The following is a 22,092-nucleotide window of genomic DNA, read 5'->3' as shown; positions in this document are numbered from 1 at the left end:
TCGCCGGGGCCGAGGCGGGGAGAGGGCTTTGCCCTTGCGGACGCCTCCACGGACGGACGGACGGACGGGACAGCTCCTCGCCGCTCCCACGGAGAGAGGGACTTCCCTCGGCCCCCCTCCCACAACTACCGCCTCTTCCTCCGCAGACACCTACCGAGGGGCAACCTGCTGCCGCGCCCTCCGCGCCTGAGGGAGGAACGGCCGCGCGCAGTGGCCCCCTACTCACCCCCCCCCCCCCCCCGTGTCGGACCGCCTAACGGTCGCCAGGTGCTGGCGCAGGCGCAGGCGCGCGCGGCGGACCGCGGGGGCGTGGCGGAGGCGGCCGCCCGCTGCTGGCGCGCGGCTGGCGAGGGCGGCAGGCGGCGCGGGAGTGGCGCCAGCGATAGGAGGGCGTCGGGAGGGTGCGTTAACGCAGGCGCGGTGGCCAAGTGGTAAGGCGTCGGTCTCGTAAACCGAAGATCACGGGTTCGAACCCCGTCCGTGCCTTGGCGGGCTCGCGCCGGCAGGAGCATTCCCGATCCTTTTTAGGGGAAGGCGGGGAGCCCCGCGGCTCCGCCCTACCTGGCGGCGCCAGCCAGGACGGACGGACGGACAGAGGAGACCCGCCCGGCAGCGGCACTCTCCGAGGGGGGTCGAACAGGCTCCGGGCCCGGGAGGGCACCCGGCAACGGCCGCGGGTCGGCTGCGCGCCTGCAGCGGAATGTGAGCGGCGGCGGCCTTGAGCGCACCGAGCACGAGTAACGCCGCTGAGGCGGGTCCCACCTGCGGCAGCGGTGCTCCCGCCTCCACCGAGGGGCCTGGCAGGGACGCCCTGCTCCTCCTGCGATTGTCGCCAGTCAGACCCGCCCTCCTCTACCTCGCTACACCGGCTGCCGAAACCTCGCTCTCCGCGTTGGCAGTCAACGGAACCGTTTTTCTTCAGACCACCTTCCTTGGGGCCTAACCCTATGGTCAAGAGACCCTCGAGCTCAACCCGAAGAAGCGAAATTAGCAGACGCTGTCGCAGGGCGCGGAAAAGATGTCTGCCCCAGTGGAAGCCGTGTCACAGGCGGCAGCCTCGCAGCACGCGATGGCGCCCACCACAACGTGGATCCCTTCCTGTGAGGAACAAGACGGGCCTCTGCCAACTCTGGCTTGAAGAGCCGTTCTCCACAGGCTGCAGCTACCGAGACCCTCCTGTAATCCCTGGTTCTTTTCACTGCTTCCCCTAGCCTGTAATTCAGTTAATTATTTATTAATTTAGTTCTGCCTTCTGGTTAGTAAAACCAGAGGTTTCTTCATCTACATCACTAACTACTTGGAAGGATTATTTGCAATCTGGCTAGTGTTCACTTTACGTTTTCTGGTTTTTTAAACAGAAAAATTCCCTGTGACATTGAAACTGGGTAAGGAAAGGGCAGGTTGGTCGCGTGCGATGCTCACCCGTCTCCAAGCGCAAGCAAACACTGGGTGCGTCAGCCATGCAGCTGGTCCGGCAGGACCTCGAGCAGCCGGGAAGTCCAACTCGGGACACGGACAGGGCCAGCCACCAAACCCGCGCTTAAAACCATCCCGATGATGTAAATAATAACAGCACTACACATTGAAGGAAACCTTTATTGATTCATGTTTGATATTTGCTTGCCATTTGAAATTTCACTGACCTTTTATTAGTCCACACAGTCGGTTTTGTTTTCTTCCTCACAAACCTTCCTCTCGTATTTCGCACCACTGTTGTCTAGAATCAAAACTGTACAGCTGTTGTATGAACAAAAAACCCTGTCATTACCTATTTACGCTAGATTTTGTAAAATCTTTTAAAATAAAATACATAAATTCTGATAGTACGTCAAAATCATCATTCAAGTGGTACTTTGATTTAAAGAAGGGCTGTAACCATTTATTCTATATAAGGCTTTTTTTTTTTTGCACAGATTTAGTGTTATGAAGATTATCTGACTGTATTAATTACATGTAATTAAAATCTATATTTTTTGCACTTAGTTCACTATCAATGTTCACAAGTGTCCAAAACTGCTCTTCAGCAAATTTGGCATAACTTTGATGAAGCATCAGCAGAGAGGAAATCATAGTGCTTACCTTCCAGCTCATTTTTTAACTTGAAATCTCTAGTATGAAATCCATGACAACACTGCCCAATCTCCCTAGAGAGAAGAAAAATGTAAATTATTGATTTTGAGCAGTGACAGTTTCTGCACAGAGCACATGCACAACTACAACCCAACATGTTCTAAACTGGTTTCTGTTTTCTTAGATATTTTTACTCATGGATACGAAGGACACTGAGGAACAGCCGTGTCCCTGAAGCTGCTTTCATAAGAGGGTTTTCAAAACTAAACAAAAATCAAACTCAAGGACAAAACATGTGTTTGATAAATACTGCTTTCTCTTACTCCAACCTCAGGGATAAACCTGGAGAGGAGCCACCCTGCCTGTGATGAGTAATGCTTTCATAAATTCTTTCTTGTTTTTTTAGAAATATAGGACTAAGCCAGGTATGCATGAGAGCTACGGCTGCGTCTCACCCACCTAACAATGGTTTGAGGGCTGTGAGTCTGTGTTACATGGCACAAACAGAAATTAGACGATACAGAGCCTGGTTTTCCTTAGTTTGCAGACAGAACTTACATTTTGCTAAATAACTTTGCTAAATTATTAGCACAGTAATTTTGCTAAGTAACATTTTTAAGACATGTCTTATGGTTATTTACTCAAAATTAGTTTTGTAATTAGAGAACTGTCTATGAAATCACAGCATAAGAGAAGCTAGTGCAGACCAGAAATTGATAGCTCCGGTAGCAGTTAAGATGTAGAGATAATTAACATACCACACAGGCTGACTGCCATGACATAGATTCATTTATGTGATGTTAAACCTTTTTGAAAGTGTTACTATGTTTGCCTTCAGCTTTCTCCCTTCTAGACAACACAATCCCCAAATTTTAACATCTCCCTTTTTAGGTCAGGTTTTCTACACCTCTAATCATTCTTGCTACAATCACCGAGGTCCTCTCCAGTTGCTACACACTCTTCTTGAAATGAAGACCCAAAGCGGACACGCTACTGCTGCTTACCAACACTGAGCAGAGCAGAGCATTTCTACACATCATGACTCCCAGAAGGACACCATGAGCGGTAAAGTGGGAATTTGCATTACGCGTACCTGGCAAAGCCTGAGCTGCCATAGTTATAGCGCTACGAGAAGCAGCAGAGCTGCCATTGCATCACACGACGTGAGTCATTACATGTGAGCACAAATTATCCGAACTGGCACACATGGCCCTGTCCCCAGGCCGGACCGTGTGACGTGAAATTTAAGCTGGAAACTTCCTCTCTCACCCCGCGCTTGGCAGCGCGGCAGCCCCCCCGCAACCCTGGCCCCAGCCCTGGAGCCGGAGGGAGGCTGCAGCTCCCGCTGTCACCCAGCATGCTGGCACAGCAGGGCGGGTGGGTGGCCCAACAGCAGCCGGAGTCCAGTGGGGCTGAATCTCTAAGTATGGAGTCATGTGAAATGGGTCCTCTCCTTAATCCAGCTTCTAGTATCCATCATTTCATCATCTTTTAGAAATGATTTAGAAATCCCTCACACTGTGCAGTCTTACTGGTGAAAGCGGAAGGTGGAGCAAATTTACTTTCATCATTTTTGTTGTTTTAACAGAGCCTCTTACTGCCTTTTTGAATTAATTGAATTTTACATGTGACAACCAGTATGACCAACAGAGGACAGCACATCCATTTCTTTTAATGATCAAAAGATCTTGAACTTGAAGCTGCCATTCACTTTTTCGCTCAGGAAGTGAGAGTGACAGGCAGAGTAGAGCAGTGTGCCGTAAGTAAGCCAGCCAGCTTAAAAAGGCCTTTTTGCAATTAACTAGAGCCGTTTGGAATTCCAAGAGATTACTTAAAATAAATCTACTTCTAACCAGGCATTATTGCTAACGAAACACTGTGGGTGCACCTCTCTGAAAGCTGAGTCTGTATTCTGAAGCAATCGTTTACTGAGCACTGTGATAACAGTTAAAACATACTTAGCAGTCAAAGCACACTTAGGATTGTCAGGTGAACTCTGCTAATTCCCCTTCAAAACTGCAGATAGACAATGTGTCTGTAACTAAGTTTTGATTAAATGTGAGTGTTTATAAAACACTGAAGTAAAGCCAGACTACAGTGTTTTTATTGCATTTGATTTGAGGGCAGAGAAGACTCTGCAAGTCATAATGAAATTCAAAGAACAAACCCAAGGATTTCATGTGGCTGAGGGGAATTTCATTACGGAAATTCAATTAACCTGCAAGAGTTGCACACATTGAAATCTATTATCTTTCCCCAAAAGCTGGCTACTGTGTTTTTTACAGCAACCTTTGCTATTCCTGGATAAATAATGCTTTATTACAAATGCATTGATATATTTATATAATTAATAGCACGTAACAACATCTTCATCCACTATTGCTTTGCAAACATTCACTTCTGCTTTCTATGAAATGTATCAAATAGTGTTTTTTTAAAAGATAAGACTAAAGAAGAACGGGGTGTTAGACACAAGCACAAAGCAAATACACAGATCTAGGCGACACGTGAGGAATAACAGTGTCTCACGGCAGTGTGCAGGTCTGCTGCAAGTCCCGATTTACATTTGTCGGTCAGGGCCTGATCCCGTGAATTGCTGAGCAGAATTAATTAACAGCCTAAGATACCGTTAAGTCAATGGGGACTGACGGCGCTCAGCAGTTCTCAGTATTGGGGCCCTTAAATAAAAGCCAGCCTATACGGATTCCTGTTCATGCGAGTAACGATACTGCACGCATCTACATGAATTATTCACATCAGTGTAGCGTGAAAGAATCAAGCCACAAAGCCTGTTTAAAATAACACACGAACATTAATTAGCATTCCTGTGATACATGGCAGGGTTATCATTTGGCCCATTTTTCACTCGTATGCATATTCCTTTTATTTGCTGTGTACATAGGTCTGATATGAGGACACGGGGGAAAGTAAATACAGGAGATAAGACATCTACAAACATTAGTAGAAAATGAGGGAAGGGGGTTACTGATTAGCTTTCTTCGCATATGAAACTCCTAGATCATATCGGAGAAATGTGAGTTAAGTGTTTTACCATTCTTTTTTTAACCATTATCTGATCAGAGAAGCATGAAAAGCACTTTATTGCTCACTTGATTTTTTTTTTTTTTCCTGTGCTAGGAGCCCTCTGCAGGAAGTGAAGCTGAATTTCACAAATCTTCCCTTTCTGACGTCTCCCGAATTTCTAGGAATGCCCCTTCCCTGTTACTATATTTGGAGGTAGTTTCTAGGAAAAAAAAAATAAAAAAAATAAAAAAATTCGGACGGTCTTGGACTTACCACACCTACTCTCGGAGGACTCTTGAGCCCCGGGTCTCCTGGCACGGCCCCCGCGGAGTTGAGGAGCTCACGGCTGGGGCTCAGCAACTCCCGGCGCAGACTGCACGTCTTTGTAGCACTGTTGGAGGAACGAGCATGGAGAGGGAGTGGGGAGAGGTGTCTTTGTGGCAACAATGAGTGAATCTTCTCTAGTTTTTTTTCCTGGTGGCTGCTCTTTTTTTCCCCGTGCACTTTTTTTTTTTTTTTTCTTTTTTGAAGGAAGAGGATCTTAAGGAAAAAAAAAAAAAAAAAACCAACAAAAAACCTTCTGGATTTTTTCTCTCCCCCCTCCGCTTCCCCTTCTCCCCCTCCCCTTGATGTGGCCTCTTGTTTAGCTTGTGGCGTGACCGTGATGAAGAAATGTTTCTGGGCGCCTGGCAGGGTGATCTTTTTATGTAATGAGTCAGGATTTTGCCAACGGAAGGAGCCGGCCCGGAGCGAGGACCGGAGGGCTGTCTCCTTTCAAGAACGGGAACCTGCCAGGCGACCGGCTCCCCCTCCCCGGGATCCCGCTCGCTTCGGCCGTTGATTTATTCACGGCTTCGCGGGGGCAGCGCCGGGGCACTGACGAGCGGTAAGTTGCGCTCTCCTTCCGCGCCCCTCCCCCGCCCCCCCGGGGGGAAGCGTGGCCCCGCGCACGTCCCCGCCGCCTGCCAGGCCCGCAGGTGGGGCCGCCGCCCCGCGCCCCGCTCCGCCGCCGCGGGCGGCCGGGGCCGCGCCCTGCAGCGGGGAGGGACGGACGGACGGACGGACGGACGGAGGGAGGGAGGGAGGGGGTGCCGCCGCTCCGCGCCGCTCCGCGCCAGGCGGGCACCTGGGCGCGCGGGCGCGGGCCGAGCCGGCGCGGCCGCCGAAAGGCGCCTCGCGCCGCCGGGGGGGGGGGCGCGGGGTCGGGGGCGGCCGCGGGCGCGCGGGGGCGGCCGCGGCGCGGGGCCGCGCATCCCCCGCCGCCTCCCGGCGCGGCGCGGCGCGGCGCGGCGGCACGTGCCGGCGGCCCCGCGCCCACCTGCCGCAGGCCGCGGAGGGGGCGCCGGCGGGCGGGGGAGGCCGGGCCCCGCCTGGCTCCGGCGCCGTGCGGGGCAGGGGCCGGTCTGCCGCCGTGCCGGGCGCCCCCGGGAGCTACAGGTGCTCGCTGCTCCCGGGCGTCCGGCCGGCGGCCCCGTCCCGGGGCCGGAACGTGGCGGCGGGGGCGGCTGTGGCCGAAGGCGGGCGGGCGCGCTGGTAGGCGTCGGTACGTGTGGTCGGTAAGCTCAAGCGCGACGGCGGTGAGCGAGGTCTTCGTAAGCAAGGCAGCTAATTCCGCTTTCCGCAGGCCACGTATTTCGTTCTAGCGTTTCTGCTTGGCCGGAATTTCCATCAACTTCTCTGCGTTTTCCTTTCACGATGTATTTGCTGATTATCCAGCCGCTCAGCTAGGACAGCGTTCTTTGGCTCCCCGTTTTGGTTGCCAACAGCAGAACAAACGCAAGAGCGGGTTTCCAAGCGCAGTAGTTAGTTTCTTTTAAAGTAACTGACAGCGCTTACCTACTTCAGCTGTCCAAGTGTAAACGGTCACGCTTTTAAACTTGGACTTTATTTGGAAGTTCTGTTGGAATTATAAACTGAGGATTTAGAAAAGACGGTCCTTTTGTCTACAGATCTCTGCTTTTCCTCTCGCCCTTGAAGGAAGCTCTTAAGAAACATAAAGCTGAGGGGAGTGAGATTTAGACACCAGCTGAATACTTGAAACTACCGTTGTTAGTGGGAAAAGACCCACTTGTTTCACGTGAAGTGAAAATACTGTCTAGTTTAGTGTACAAGTAACGAATGTAGAATAAAGACAGACATCTCTCTGTAACGTGTCGACTTTAGGCTGAAATACACTGGAAGAGATAGACAACGAAGTTGCTGCTCGCTTTGAGAAGAAATCTTAATAGATGCTTCGAGTGCTGGGTCTAATAAATAACCGTCATTCTGGGGGAGTTCCGTGTCATTTTATAGACACTTACAGAAGGTGCCGCTTACCTACTTAATACATAAATCATTAAGTGCGAATAAAACCAAACAGTATCTGTTAGCAGTTCCTGCTGTCCACAGAGTGAAGGAGTGTGTATTGTGACTTGGCTATAATATTCTCTGTTATTAGTCTGAAAATTTCCCACTTTATAAGCAATGATTCTCTCAGTTGATTGGGCATATCTTACAAAGATACTTTACTTACAAATTGAATCTCGGAAGGTTGTGGTTCCAGAGTCGGGGTTTTGGGGGCGAGATGAGCTTATGTTTTATCCAACTGGCCCACAAAGTCCCGCTTTTGGTGGTCACTTTGTTCTGCAAAAGAAACCAGTACGTTATGGCTCTTACAGTGGACATTAAACTCAGTAGTAAACTACTGCTGCACTTAGTAAAAGGCTACTATACACTTTAAATAAATAATAATATTCTAACTTTAATGTCATCCTCAGTGATAAAAAGTGGATAGAAAATACTATCATTCTGAAAGTTAAACGTAAAAAAAAAAAAAAAGTTTTCTAACTGGTGGTGGTGGTTTTCTCTTAAAAAGACAGCAAAAGCCAAAGAAAAAGTTATGTTTCAAAGAGTGGCCATTTGATATAGGTGAATTGGGAGAAAAGGAAGTAAGTCCCTTGAAAAGAGAGGCAGATTAAACCTTGAAAACATCCCATAAACACCAGTAACATTTGTATTGTCAATCACCTCCTCAGTTTTTTTTCTCACAAAGTGTTCGGTTTTAATGTACCTCATCAACTAGCTGGTTTTTTTACATGTGTGTGTTTGTGTGTCTACATGTGTACAGTCTGTATCTATGAACCAATTTAAAGATTACTAATTTTTGTACTGATAAAAGTTGTAGAATATATTCTTATGAGTAAGGCACTGTAAACCTGAGCTCGGTAAAGCTGTTCACGTTACTGCTTACATTTTGGTATCGATATCCTAAACAAGCTAAGCATATTTTTTACTTAAAAATGATGTAGTTGTACTTTCCTCATGGGATTCTAGTAAGTGTTGAAAATTTGTTAGTAGATAAGCTGAACTTTCTTGTGGTTTCTGAATATACCGTACATCTATTTAAGACTGAATGAAACACATTACAGTCACACAATATAATTTATAGAATGGCTCACGTATACAGCATATGCACACAAAATACATACAGGAGCATCCTCTCAGTTGGTGTAAATGTGTCTGTCATAGTTTTGACATTTTATGCCAGCTAATCACCTGCTTAAGTTACACATAAACATCTAGACATTCACATTGTGGTCACATTATCATTGCAGTCAGATTAATTTTAAGTGCTGACCTACTCAGGCTGAATCAATTTGAGTATTTCAAAAAGGCCTGGAAATTCAGCTGAAGTTACACAGTGATACGCTGTTAAAGCGAAGTTGTTGGTATGTGTTATATCTCATGACTATATGCAGGATCTGTATATTCATGCAAACGGATATCATGCTGAATTATCAAGATTTTTCTATGCAATTCTGTTATTTTACGTTTTATAGCAATGTAATAGCTACACATGTGAAACAGGACATATCCAAACCTCAGTGCAAGAAATTCCTCACTTGTTTTAGACTGAAATCTGATGTGGAAGAGCTTAGGTCTGAATTGTGCTGCTAAAAGCCTTTTAGCTACTATTTTGCATGGAATAATGCTGTTCAAGAGCAGCATTTATGAGAAGGTTAAATTTTCATGAGCCAATTAAGCTACAAATTTAACTGTAGAAATTTTTTATTTTTGTATTATAGTACTTAGTTTGTGAATACCTTCTAGACCTGTTCAATATTACAAGTCATCAGATTTGGATTGGGTTAACTTCTCTGGTCTCTTCACTAATATTCTGAGAACATAAGAGCAGAGAATCAGAGATCAGAAAGTAGATCAATGTGAGGATCTTGCTTTAAGGAAAAGAGAAACAAACTCACGTATCCAAAGAGCAGCAAAGATCAACTCTGCTCTGCTGAAATACAGCAGTTGCTTCTTGGCAACTATTACTTTAAAGCTCTTAAGTTAAAACATGTAATTTTGTATAGCTACTTTCAGTGAGATGTGCTTTACGTAGCATACTTTGTTAACCAGCTATTGTTAGATATTTTTTCAAATAGGTTCTATCTGAATCTCTATTGAAGATACATAAAATTCACATGCATTCCTTCTAGCACCAATAACCTAGCTATAGAATTAATAAACTATTTTAATTATTAATGAGCAGTGTTAACACAGTTACATTTCTGTAGGCCTTCCTCATAGAAAATTTTTATTCACATATTTTCCCATTAGTAAGCTTACAGAAAGAGCTGTTTGTCTCTAGTATGCAGAAAAACAGTTTTCTACTACTACAGATAGCATGCATATATATTCAACTTTCAATGTATGTTCATTTTATATGTGTTACCCAAATGAATGATGATTAGACAAAACAGTGGCAGATTCCCTAAACATCTATGTTATAAAAATTTGATCTCTTTCCCTCACACTGGTTTTCCCACAAGGTTTGCGTGCAGTGTGGGGTGGTAGCCTCAGAGCTGGGACTCCTGAAGTGCACTGCATATCCAGACCATTAATAATTAAATACCTGGGATCAGTCTGTCTTGCTATTTGAAATGAAAAAAGAAATTTACAGAAGACAAAAAGTAGATGGTATGTTTGGAATCAAAATTAATTTTCCTTGAGATAAAAACTGTCATGAATTATTGAAAAAATAGTATTTAGAAAGATCAACTCCAATTATTTATTGCATTTATAATTTATAAAGTTGAAAGCCCTACTAGTTATGTTTCTATTTAAAATAAATTTTAAACTACATTTTTAGAATGACTTTTCTGCATTTTTAAGCAAACCTTTAAAAAACCAGCTTACAAACACTGAACCAGCAGAGGATTATCGAATGGCCTAATCTGTTTACTTTTGAAATTTTATTGAAAGCAGTGAAAAGACCAGGATCTCCACCAGAATCAAGTGGCATGGTTTAGGGATTGGTCTGTGGCCTGCATTTTCTGAAGCAGGGCCTCAACCTTTGACATCTGCTGACCTCATGTTGCAACAGAAAAGTTTTGTGACTCCCCTCTGATGTAGCCACAGAAAAAAAGAGAGGGAGGTAGTGACCCCGAGTTTGGAAACTCATGACCTGGAACAACTAAAAATTTTGCCTTAGTAAAGGCTACAAAATCAGTTATCCCTTCCTATGAAGCTATCCAGAGTTTTTCCAGGGCAAGAACAGAGACATCCAAGGTATGATTTTTAAATTGTGTCTTGTTCTTTGCTCTGTTATAATGTTACACATCAGCACTGCTTGCCTGCACAAAACCTGGACCTCATGCCACAAAGGAAATCTATACAAATATACATCAGTATGTTCAGAATGTATTTTTAAAAGGTATCACTCAAAAATCCTCTTTTATTTGCTGTAAAAATAATATTTAGCGGGTTATGAAGAAAAAAAAAATTGTAAGGTTTTTTGGATGGCTTTAAAATACTGGGGGAAAAACATTGGTATCGCCTGGAAGCTGCACCTGTAGTGGAAGAAGTGGTAGAAAAGTGGTTGTATTACATGAACTGCCAAATCCACTTCAGAGCGTGCAGCTTGAGACTGTGAAGCTTCTGGTGAAATTAATCAATTTAAGGCATCATCTGCCCTGTTCACAGCAAACATCAGTTAAATAAATAAGCAAACCTCCTGTTGCAATGTCATATGCTTTTCTCAGTCAAACGATGCAAATGTGTAAGGAATTTGGTAAAGGTACACCCATGGAAAAAAGAAACAAAGAATCAGCTTTTTTTGCCTGTTGTCAAAATGCCCAAGTAATTTCTGTTTACAAGGTTTCAGTCCAAGGGCAATGTTTATGTAGGTGACACGTGAATGGAGAGGTATTAGTCAGTTTGTGGATTTCTTTCAGGACATCTCTACAACACGTACAGAATAAATAAAGATAATAGGAATAGAAATGACACGCCTATTATCGAGCTAACTTGCTTTGTGAGCTAGCCAAATATGACTACATATTAGCGGTTGGTTTCAGAAGGTTACCACTGATTTCTGACTCCCTATTAGATATAAAGGCTCTTCAATTATCAACATTTTATTTTTCACGTTGGAAACGTAATTCTCTACAGACAGGCTCCAGAGTTTTAAAATACATTTTTTTTCTTCTCCTGTTTGGAGCATACATGCTCCTAGCTGAACTCAAAAGAAGGCTTAAAAACGATGCATCAGTCCTAACTGATTTCCTAATATACTGAATGCTTACATCGTTGATACACATTAATAACTTTAAACAAAACTATTTCCATCTTTTTAGTTAATACTGCTGTAATATTTTAATTTAGCTGTTAATGGAGGAGGCTACAATTCACCTGTGTAATATAGTATTGATGCATTTTTGCTATTTTAAGTATCTGAGCTTCAGTCAGGCAATCCAAATCCTTTTACTGGAATCATGGCCTTTCTATATGAACCGATATAAACCAGTAGCTAGACACCAATTTTTTAAAGTAATAGCTTTTCTTTTGTTTTGTAGGTCAGGATAAGAATTAAGACAAACAAACAACAACAAAAAAAGACAAAATGTGTTCTGTCATCTACAACAAGGGATGTATAAATGGTTTTAGGAAAGGGTGAGAAAAATAATTTCAGGATGTTTCAGGATTGGCCCACAAGTGTCAGTAAAAATATATGAATGCAGTTAATTTTACTGAAGCGGTATTTCTATTTGTTATATATTGCTATTGTTAAAAATGTCTACTAAAGTCAGCATAATCTAGATTTTTGCTTTGATGCTGCTACTGTTTGTATAGAAGTTTTCTTCTGTAATAAGAAAGAGGCCTATTTTAAGTCACATAAACTGCACACATCTGTCAGTAGGTGCCTGGATGCTGGTGTAAGTCAGCAGTATCTCCACTGAAATCACTGGACCTACTTTGACAAAGAATACAAGTGAGATCACAGTAAAATTTCTGGAACCTGAGGAAAGAATAATTTTTTATATTATAACACAAACAAACAAAGAACAAATGTGTTACACAGAACACCATATTAAATTATATATGAGGAATTGAGCGTTGCTTTTTTCAACAATATTATTATATTTTATACGTTATGCTACAAGAATCCTTTGAAAAATATGCCTGTTAGGTGCTATTTAGCGTGGATTATTTTGAAAGAGTAACTTTTTATTAGGCATGTCAATTGAACAGGCACAACTAAAGTTCAAATGTGCTACCTGTTTTACTAAGGATATTTATAAATATGGAGTATTCAGTCTTTTCTAAATTTGATTTCTCTTCGCATTTGTACTCTGAGTGGTCTTTCTGTATGTATGGAAAATTGCCCACGTGGTTGGTTGGAAAATATTTTTAAGTTCTTTAAAATGAAAGATGTTGTATAATTTTATTATGTATCATTTCCTTCCATAAACTAACATTTGTGCTGTCACTGAAGTAAATCCTTAAAAATGGGAGATATGGGTCAACTGTTAATGATGATTATTCTGTTTTACTTTTTGCTTTTTGGGAGCTGAAAGAACAAAAATTGTCCTGGATTGTCTGTGCTTTATGCATAATGTTTTTAGCTTCCCAATACTAACCGTATTTCTAAGATAGCTGCTTCAGAATTCACTTTGGTGAATGGACTGAACCATCTTACACATCCAAAGTAAATGACTTAGAAGCTATTTGAAAAACTACAATTTTCCTATGCAGTGGACTAACAGGAAATTATGAAATCCTGAAGTATTGTTGGAAAATTGTTCTAACTAAAAAAATTTTTCTTTATAGTTTCATTCTTGATGTTCCACAGCATTCACCACTTCCTGCATGGCTCTTTACCGCAGGGAAAATGAGGGACTTTTGGGGGCAGATGTGTTTCCATTACACTATCATAATGCCCCTAAAAATCCTTATTGCTCTTGCAGTATTCTTCTGTGTTGCTGGGCCTGGTGTGAACTACTTGAAGACCTAGCTTATAAGTACAGCTTTTCTCTAAGAACACTTTAAAAAACCCCACTGAGTTTTATTTTGTTTATCTTACATTATTTTTAGTTGTGTTTACTGTTGCTTAAAATATAAATGGCAAGATATGCAACCACCTGTTGGTAAACAAATGTCATAAGTCATAAATCCAAGGGACATGCCGATAACTGCACGGTATTATGAAGAGGAATATATTTTGGCTTAAGAGCGAGAGCTTCACTCTTTTGGTACGATTAACTTGTTTTTAATGTAAGAATTTAGCGTGTATGCGTCTGAAAACATGACACAGATTTTGCAAGCTAATTTGAATGACTACTATAGCGGACCTCACTTAGAATATTAACCGCTTTTAAGAACATACATCAGGCCATTTATCAAATTAATAGATTTGCCCAGTACTTTTATTTAAATCAAATGCACAAAAATATTAAAATAAAATTGTCATGCCGTCCCGAAATAAATTTATGATTAAACCTAGAAAAGACATTGTGGGTTCTCAGCTATTCTCTGCTTATTCAACTTGAAAGGTCTTTGCGTGGGCACACCTCTCGTTGGTGCTTTTGGGGAAGGAGGGATGGCATAGTCCATCGGGACAGCAGTTGTGCTGTACGAGGGCTCCTCTCTCGGCCCCTCCGGGTGAGCGAGAGATCTCCAGGATGGGAGGAGTGCCCACGCCTGAGGCTCTCGGGCACGGTTTACTCCTGCTAGAGCTGGCAGGTTCCCTGAAGTCTGCAGAGTTCCACTGTTCTTGAAGGAAAAGGCAGAACATATAAATGTAAACATGGTTTGGTTTTGTCTGGGTATTGCAGCACTACATATCATCAGTTTGACATGTGCAGTGCTAGTGACGTTTATTTCAGTAGCTCTGTGTAGGGCAGTACTGTAACTGGTTTGTGTTAATTGTACTCTTGACTTCACTGACTAGCTTAAAAGAAATAACAGATATACGGCACCACATTGTCCCTCTGACAGTGTCTGTTATCTTTAAATAGCCTTCAAAATATTTTGTGACACAGGAAAGAAACTAGCAGGGTAGATTCTCCCTGCCCCTTTTATATTAAAGTTTTATCCTCAAGGAAATGCACTTCTTCATTCTGCTGAAGGAGTGTTTCTCATTTTTCAGGCAGGAAAATCTTACAGGTTAAGTCATGTCCTATAGGTCACAAAGCAAGCTCGCTGTTATGACTGGAACCCAGAACTTTTGATGCCCAGATAAATACCACAATAACAAGAAAATTACTTTCTAGAAGGACAGAATGAGCTGTGTTGCACAATATTATATTCACAGGTCAAAACATGCAGGCATATGCATTTCAACATGCAACATTTCAACATGCAACAGCATTTCAAATGTATGTATAGACAGAAGGCAGTAGAAAGAGTAGTCATTATATTAATTCTAAATTTTCACATCAATACTTCACTGTTTCTGTTTGTACTACTGACTGCAAGATGATTCCTAGCACCTTCTGACATAAATGAAAGGTGGTGTAACACAGACGGGCTTGAGGCTTATACAGCCTTTAAAATTATAAAAGTTACTTACAAGGTATTAGATTAATTGAATTATTAATGTTATTAGGAAAGATTTTTGCCATCTGTGTACATGTTTAGCAAACTTTTTATTTTCAAGTAACGCTCCTAGCTGAAGACTCTGCATCTAATTGAAAATGTTAAAAAAAAAAAAAAAAAAGCATGAGATATTCTGTGGAGTTCTGTGATATTAAGGATCAGTGAAGGGAGTACTCCCAGAGCTATAAATTGTATCACCTTTATAAAGAAGACACTGCTAATATGAACAGATTGGAATTTTAATTACTTTTTAAAAGTCTTTTGGGGGCTATGCTAGTCAGAACACTATGTAAAGAATACCGTGATAGATTTCAGCATTAATACTGATCTGATTTTGTATTTGCCCTATGTTGCAATCCTAACTTACATGTAATCTTTCAAGGATATCAGAATTTATTTTTTTTTCTTAATGAAAGCAATCTTTCATAAAATTTCTTGCATGTTTAACTTGTAGATCTCAGCAACGGATTCTAACATACATACCTACTTATATACATATAGACGGTAGCAAAAGTCAGATTCCCTCTGAACATGTGGTCTGTGAATATGTAAAAATATATTTATCATATGACACTACTATCAAGAAAAATATTTGCTTAGACCTAGCAATCCTGATATTAAATTCAAGGAAGGGAATCAAAATCAGTAACACTATATTCCAGTCCCATTTATATCTAATAGGAATCACCTGACACACAATTGTCATTTTTTTCACACATTTTTATCACTGAATAATAAGCATTAAAAAAAGAGAGCCAAGCACATGGCTTGAGATGTGTAATTAAACCTTTGAATTCATATACTTGCTTCAAATTGTTTATTTTAAGTATTTAAATTATTTTGGTTTGAAATAGTATGTCACAAAAACCTCTGGATCTGATACAGCCCCAGTGGAAGGACTGCAAAACTCATCTGTAAATCTGTCCACTGAAGCTAGCAGCACTTTGCCTGCAAATAGGCTGTGAGTAGGTTTCAATATTAAATATTTTGTAAAAGATAATTTTGCTGTCTGGTTGTTTTCTAAATATGAGCAAAGCGAAGATGTCTTTTGATTTCTTCTTAGGGCTTTTGATTTCTTTTAATTATAGGACCAAGAGTCATTAACGTGAACCAACAAATTCATGGTGGTGTTCTAAAAGTTAGAACAGTAGCAACTAGGTAATATTTTTCAAATATAATTTCCACAGTGGAAAAGATACTAACTGTTTGTTATGTGCCAAGAAATGAGTAATATGAGAATACTTTTGTTCTTTTACAAAATGGAAGAGCATTAACAGCATTTTAGGTTTTTATTATATGTAAAGTTTTTTTGATTACCAACAGTCTCATAATAGATAAACAAAAATAGCAGAAAAGACATGCAGTTATTAAATAGGCTGAATAAGATAAACCAATCATCTCATTTATGTATTGAATAAGCCCATTATTATCTCAAGTTTTGCACATTACCTCAACTGTACGTACACCGACTATTTAAAATGTTATTCAGAATACAGAACTTGGGTCATCCATTTTAATAATATATTTGCTATGTTATTTGACTTCTGATATGTTAGATCCAGTTTCTCACTGAATTAAGACACAATCAATTCTGCTTCACTCAGTACTGAGGGGATACCATTGCAGCTCCCTGTACCATTACCTGTAGGGCAAATGACTACAGAAAGAACATATCAGAGTTTGAATGCAGGGAGCAGTACTGTACCTGTGTCCCAATGAAGCTGTTCAGAAGGGCTCAGATAAGCCATCCAGTTTCGCGTGTGTTAGAGAAAGATGTGGGGAAGGGAAGGGAAGCGCTATAGCAAACAGAGTAGCAAATCAACTGCAAGAGATAAATCACTATTAAGATGCTGTAAGTCTATAGAATAAAGACCTAACTAGTTTTCTCAAGAGGGGACCAGAAATGTGGCCAGAAGTCAGGGTAGAGGAAGCAGACCAGTGTTCATGATGAACATGCAATGTATCTTTTCCTTAAATGGATAGTTATGGAAGCAGAAATCCATAAAAAAATAAACTCCGTTAATAAATGGTCACTACTACATTTCTCAGTTCTACTAAACTGTTTCAGACTTTGTTAATTTGTTGCCATTGATGGCCGATTAAATACGTGTGAATGGTTTTGTTTTCATTTTCCTTAAATTTTAAATGTGTATAAACATTTTTATTCCCAAATGTAAGCCACCAGTGCCAAATTTCTGACTGAAGCGGATCTTTATGGTTGTATTATAAACAAGTGCAAATATAAGTTACGAGGTACAGTGCTGGCATAATCTTAATTATAGCTGGAAGAAGATTTGCCAGGGTGTATACAGTGTGGAAATACAAGAATCATTGTCAGTTAATAAAGATCATTAAAAGAAATCACACATTTCATAATCATGCTTTCATCAAGATAGTATGACCTATTTTATACTTAAGCAATTAAAATAGAAGCTGAAATATTTGGAGATGATTAACTTATCCAGTAGTTAGACTTGAAAGGTGATATTACCCAATAAATCATCACTGAGTAACTGGAATTCTTAACCAATATGATTTTTTGTTGACTTCCAAGTTGGTTGTTCGGTTGGGTTTTTTTAACAAAAAGCCACTTAAAAGTTTTCTTTATATTTCCAATGACAAATTATATTTTGTATCTTCCTTTAAAAGAGAAATCTACAGCCTTGCCATGACTGCTCTCTGAGGCTTTTGGAGACCTCAGTGGTGAGAGCAGCATAAATATCTTAACTAGATTGCAGCAGGTTAATTTTGTATCAGAAGAATCACCAAGATATTCATATATAAAGCCAGGGAATCTGTGCTAGTCATTTCTGGAGTTCAGAACTAATCCATAACAAAATCATCCCATGACGGGAGTTGGCAGTAAGGAGAACTGAGCGTGTCCAGAAGATCTTCAGATTGCAGTATGAATCAAACATCGACTCTGTGATATAATCTGGACTCATATTCAAATAGTCTAGATACAGTATCTTGATAATTCCTATGTTCTTAGAACATAGCTGAAATGAAAATTGCGGTGGTTTTGTTCCAGTCTGAGCATTAGGAGACGAATGTTGCAAATTCAGGAGGTTCCAGATTCAAGGTCTGGGTCCTGATTTGCCCTCTAGCCAGTCACAGAAAGGTGTAAAATGCCTTCACTGGAACCTAAGCAAGGTAAGGTACTGCATGCACTTCACCTATCAGAGGGAGCAGATACAGCTACCAGCTGATTTCAGAATGCATTTTTATCTGGAATAGCAGGCCAGGGTAAGTCAGCTCTAGCCTTAAACGTAGTATCTTTCTGTACCAGCTCTATTACTATCTCCTCCTTTGCAGATTATCCAGTTAATAAACAGAACGTTCCAAGAAGTCAAAAAAACCCAAACCCCAAACCCAGAGGTAACTCCTTTTCAAGATGCTCCTGCCAGAAAGTAAAGACTGAGCCACAGCTGCAATTTCCTGATAACGCACTCCTTGCTAACATCCCGGGATGGTGTGTGTGAGAGGAAAAGTTACACCAATTAGTTAATTCAAGCCTCTTCTTTGATTTTCTCATAAAGCGGGACACTCCATGCATCATGTCCTGCAACAGAGACACGCATCTAGCGCGGCAGGCTGTATAATAAAAGCGCGCCTTTGCCAGGGGGTCGTGCGGCACATCGGTGCACGTACAGGAGACGGGAGCGCAAAGCTGGAGCCGGGGGAAGGTGCCTTCTGGCAGGACCCTGCGGGCACGGCGGGAGGCTGGAGGACCCCAGTCCTCTGCCCGCGGGGCGATGCTGCGGCTCTGTCCTTTGTGCTGCACACGCCAGTTGGGACTGGTCAGCGAGCAGATCACACTTGACCTTTTTTTGCTCTTTTGTCTCTTTGTCTTTGTTGACTTTTTCTCAGACATCACCTGCAAGACAGCAAGAATTAGACGATAGCTGCATTATGCGTTTCATCTCACCGAACTAACTCCCTAAGAAAATTTCCTTTGTCATTGTTAATAACGGGATTGAAGAACAGCCTACAACCCTGACCCCGCACAACAGACAAACTGTTCAGCTACACAGTTTTCACTGACTTAGCTAGGAATTGATACGAGCAGAGCAGTATACCTGAGCACCAAATTCTGCAGAGTATATCACGATACCTGTAATAGCAAGTTTATCTTATGGCACTAAAAGAGTTAGACTTTCTAATGAAGCATAATATTGGGTGGTATTATCATTATACACATTAGATACTCCAAGGACATATTCTCACCTTTTATTTGTATCACAGAGAATAGAAAAATGTATTTTCCTGTTCTACCTACAGAACGCTTAAAAACACTGGAGTATTATTTTATGCTAACGCACCAGAATACAGCAGTAATACATGGAGTTTTAAACATATTTAGGAGATGGGGACTTTGCTTCTGTTCTGTTATTCTACATCTCCCAGTTCCTGATCTATGTGTTTAATACTCGGGTGTTAAAAGATTGGAAAGAGCAACTAGTAATTTTAAGGTGCTGTACCTTATTTTAGAACATTTTTTGTACTTCAGGCTGTAGATAATTATTACCAATCTTTAGCATTAGGAATATAGAAAATGTTGTGCTGAGAAAAGGCATGGGAACGAAAAATAAAACAGAGCAAACCAAAGTCTCTTTAGACTGCAGGCCACTTGCCAGCTTCTTCGTACAGGAACTTTCGGTTCTGCTGCTTGCTTTGAGTGTAGCAGAAAGATAAACATTTTCTTGTTGCAAGTTAACAAACACCGCCATGCGTGACAAGTTGATAAGCAGTATCAAGAGTTGTATCAGGAGTTCATTAGTTTATTTGAACAAGATAGAAATGTGCTGGAAAGTTTTGAGGTGCAGCTGAAAAATGAAAAATAATTGGTCAATGCCCAAACCGTTCTACTGAAAAAAGGTTTTCTATTCTTAGTAACTGGAGCTTTCACTGCTACAGACAACTTTTATTTCTGTTTATGGTAAATTCCTCAATGTATCTGCCTCCTTTGTACACCTTACACCACTGCGTTGTAGTTCTGTATTTTCAAGTGGTACAAATACAGGAGTCTAGATTCTACATTGATAAACTTAAGCAACTATGCTTAAGTCATGGCACAATAGGCAGAATTTGACATAGTGACTTCATTAGATTAAAAATAAGCATTTTCTGCTCTGTATCTTTTCACATTAACTGTGGATGTTGGGAATCTTGTTTCCATGTTTTTGCCTTTTATAATTACTGAAAAGTAAATACTGTGTATTTAGGTATGGTACAAAATAGGTGCTATGACGGCTTCTGCTCTACACCTCTGTTTAGCACTCCTTAAATTCTCACCTGTTTTTCTGATGTAGGCCTGTATGCCTTAGAACAAATGGATAGTGTTTGACTCTTGATATTGTCACTAAACCTGTATTTGAACTAAGATCTGCCAGAGTAAATATTAAAAATCCTGCTTTATATATCCCAAATGCCACTTTTAGTTTTTTGTAATGGCATGCGGCATAATATAAACAAGGAGTAACAAAGGGATAATGCACAGTGATGCAGTATCAGGTTTACTGACAAAAAACGGGAGGTGGGTATATTAATCACAGGTGATAAAAACGTAAGGAAAAAGGGCTTCTTCATGGCTTGTAGGAAGATACTTCTACACTCTAATGACTTTTTTGTATCATTTATTTTATTGAAAAACTATTTTAGAAAAGTTTTAATTTTTTTCTTACAGAAAGTATCCATACTATTTTTATAGTCCCTTTCCACACTAAGACAGGCTTTTAAGTACCACTGACATTTGTGGTATGCCAATTTTTGTGGCTCTAGAGAAATAACAGTAATACACTGTGGAGAAAATAGTGGCACATTTTGCCTGGAAGATGTTGTTACACTCTGTCAAAGAAATATGAAGAACTTATTTTAATATCCTGTCTCACAATATGGGGTAAAAGGGACAAGAAAATTAGGACGGGTAGATGAAATCTATACTTTAGCAAGATGTGATCAGTAACCAGAAGGCTAATATTTTCAGGTATTTGCAAGACTTCAATGATTCCCAGATGCCTGAAGTAGGGCAAGGATGATGACTAGGAATTTCTTCTGGATTTGATGGTTGCTTGGCACTGTGGAATGTAGATACCTTTGCCCATTTGTATGAGAATTGTGTCCTTTGCCTTGCTTTCCCCCTGGGAGCTCACAACTGAATACACAGACAGTTTTCCAGGACTTCCTTCCTCCTTTATTTAGTGCATACACAGAGGAGATGTGTGCAGGATGTTTACTGAAAGGAATAAAAAAGTTTTACACTTCCAGCAACTGAACGTTCATGAGAGAGAGTGTCACACATATATGGATATTTGGTGAATGTAAACACACTCCCATCTGTCTTGAAGGAGAAAGAGCAAAGGCTTTTTTTCCTCTGTATTCTCAGACACTGAATAACATTCTGCTGCAAGACAGAAATTGTTTGGTGCAGATGCTTGGCTTCCTTGAAAACATAAACAGTTTTCTTGGTAGCATATTAATTCACCATATTACTATTAGTCAAGTAGGGGTTATTATGTTTTAAATTGAACCACTCTCAGGCTAATAGCACAGAAGTATTGCTATTGGCATGCTAGATATTTTCAATTAATTAAGTTCATAAGTTCAACAATTTAATAAATTAGTAATTTTCAGTTAGTTATTTAATAAGTTCATTTATTTAATTGCTTATCCTGGTTTCTTCTGATTCTCAAATCCAGAATATTAAAACTTAAGCAACAGACCAGACATTGACGTACATGTAAATTCAGGTACGGGATATAGCCTTCATAAAACAGCACACTGAAATTAGATGTCTCTTGATACAAGAGAGAGTTCCACTATTAAGCAACTGGGACTAAGAGTAGCTGTAAAAGACTCAGAATGCAAGCAATCTAGTAAGATGGCCTATAAGGTGTAAATTTCAATTAAAGTCTTCTGTGAGGTCAATAGCTTCTTGCAGTGCAATGAGATTCCTCCAAAGGGTCTAATATTTCATCGCAGCAGACCTCTATATTGTGATAATCAGCAGATAATCTGTTTTGTGATAATTTATGTTGTGATAATCAGCAGATAACCCATGTTATGAAACTACTGTACCTTGACTGTGGCATGAAGAAAGCAGGATGCTAATGGATCATCATTCCGCAGGCTTTTTAGCTCTGA

The 22,092-nt window shown here is 41.0% G+C and overlaps 1 long non-coding RNA gene and 1 other non-coding gene across 2 annotated transcripts; both read left to right on the top strand.

Annotated features, from left to right (window-relative positions):
- Positions 1-414: 414 nt before the first annotated feature.
- Positions 415-486, top strand: TRNAT-CGU (transfer RNA threonine (anticodon CGU)). The gene has a single exon. It is a non-coding gene; the product is annotated as a tRNA-Thr (tRNA).
- A 615-nt stretch (positions 487-1,101) lies between these two features.
- Positions 1,102-5,621, top strand: LOC126034234 (uncharacterized). Its single transcript, XR_007504553.1, has 3 exons — positions 1,102-1,178; positions 2,255-3,829; positions 5,209-5,621. It is a non-coding gene; the product is annotated as an uncharacterized LOC126034234 (long non-coding RNA).
- Positions 5,622-22,092: the final 16,471 nt, after the last annotated feature.

This window comes from Accipiter gentilis, chromosome 33, assembly GCF_929443795.1.
Source record: "Accipiter gentilis chromosome 33, bAccGen1.1, whole genome shotgun sequence".
Taxonomy (NCBI): Eukaryota; Metazoa; Chordata; class Aves; order Accipitriformes; family Accipitridae; genus Astur; species Astur gentilis.
The sequence above is the reverse complement of the archived record's forward strand: the minus strand, read 5'-3'. Positions and strand labels throughout refer to the sequence as shown.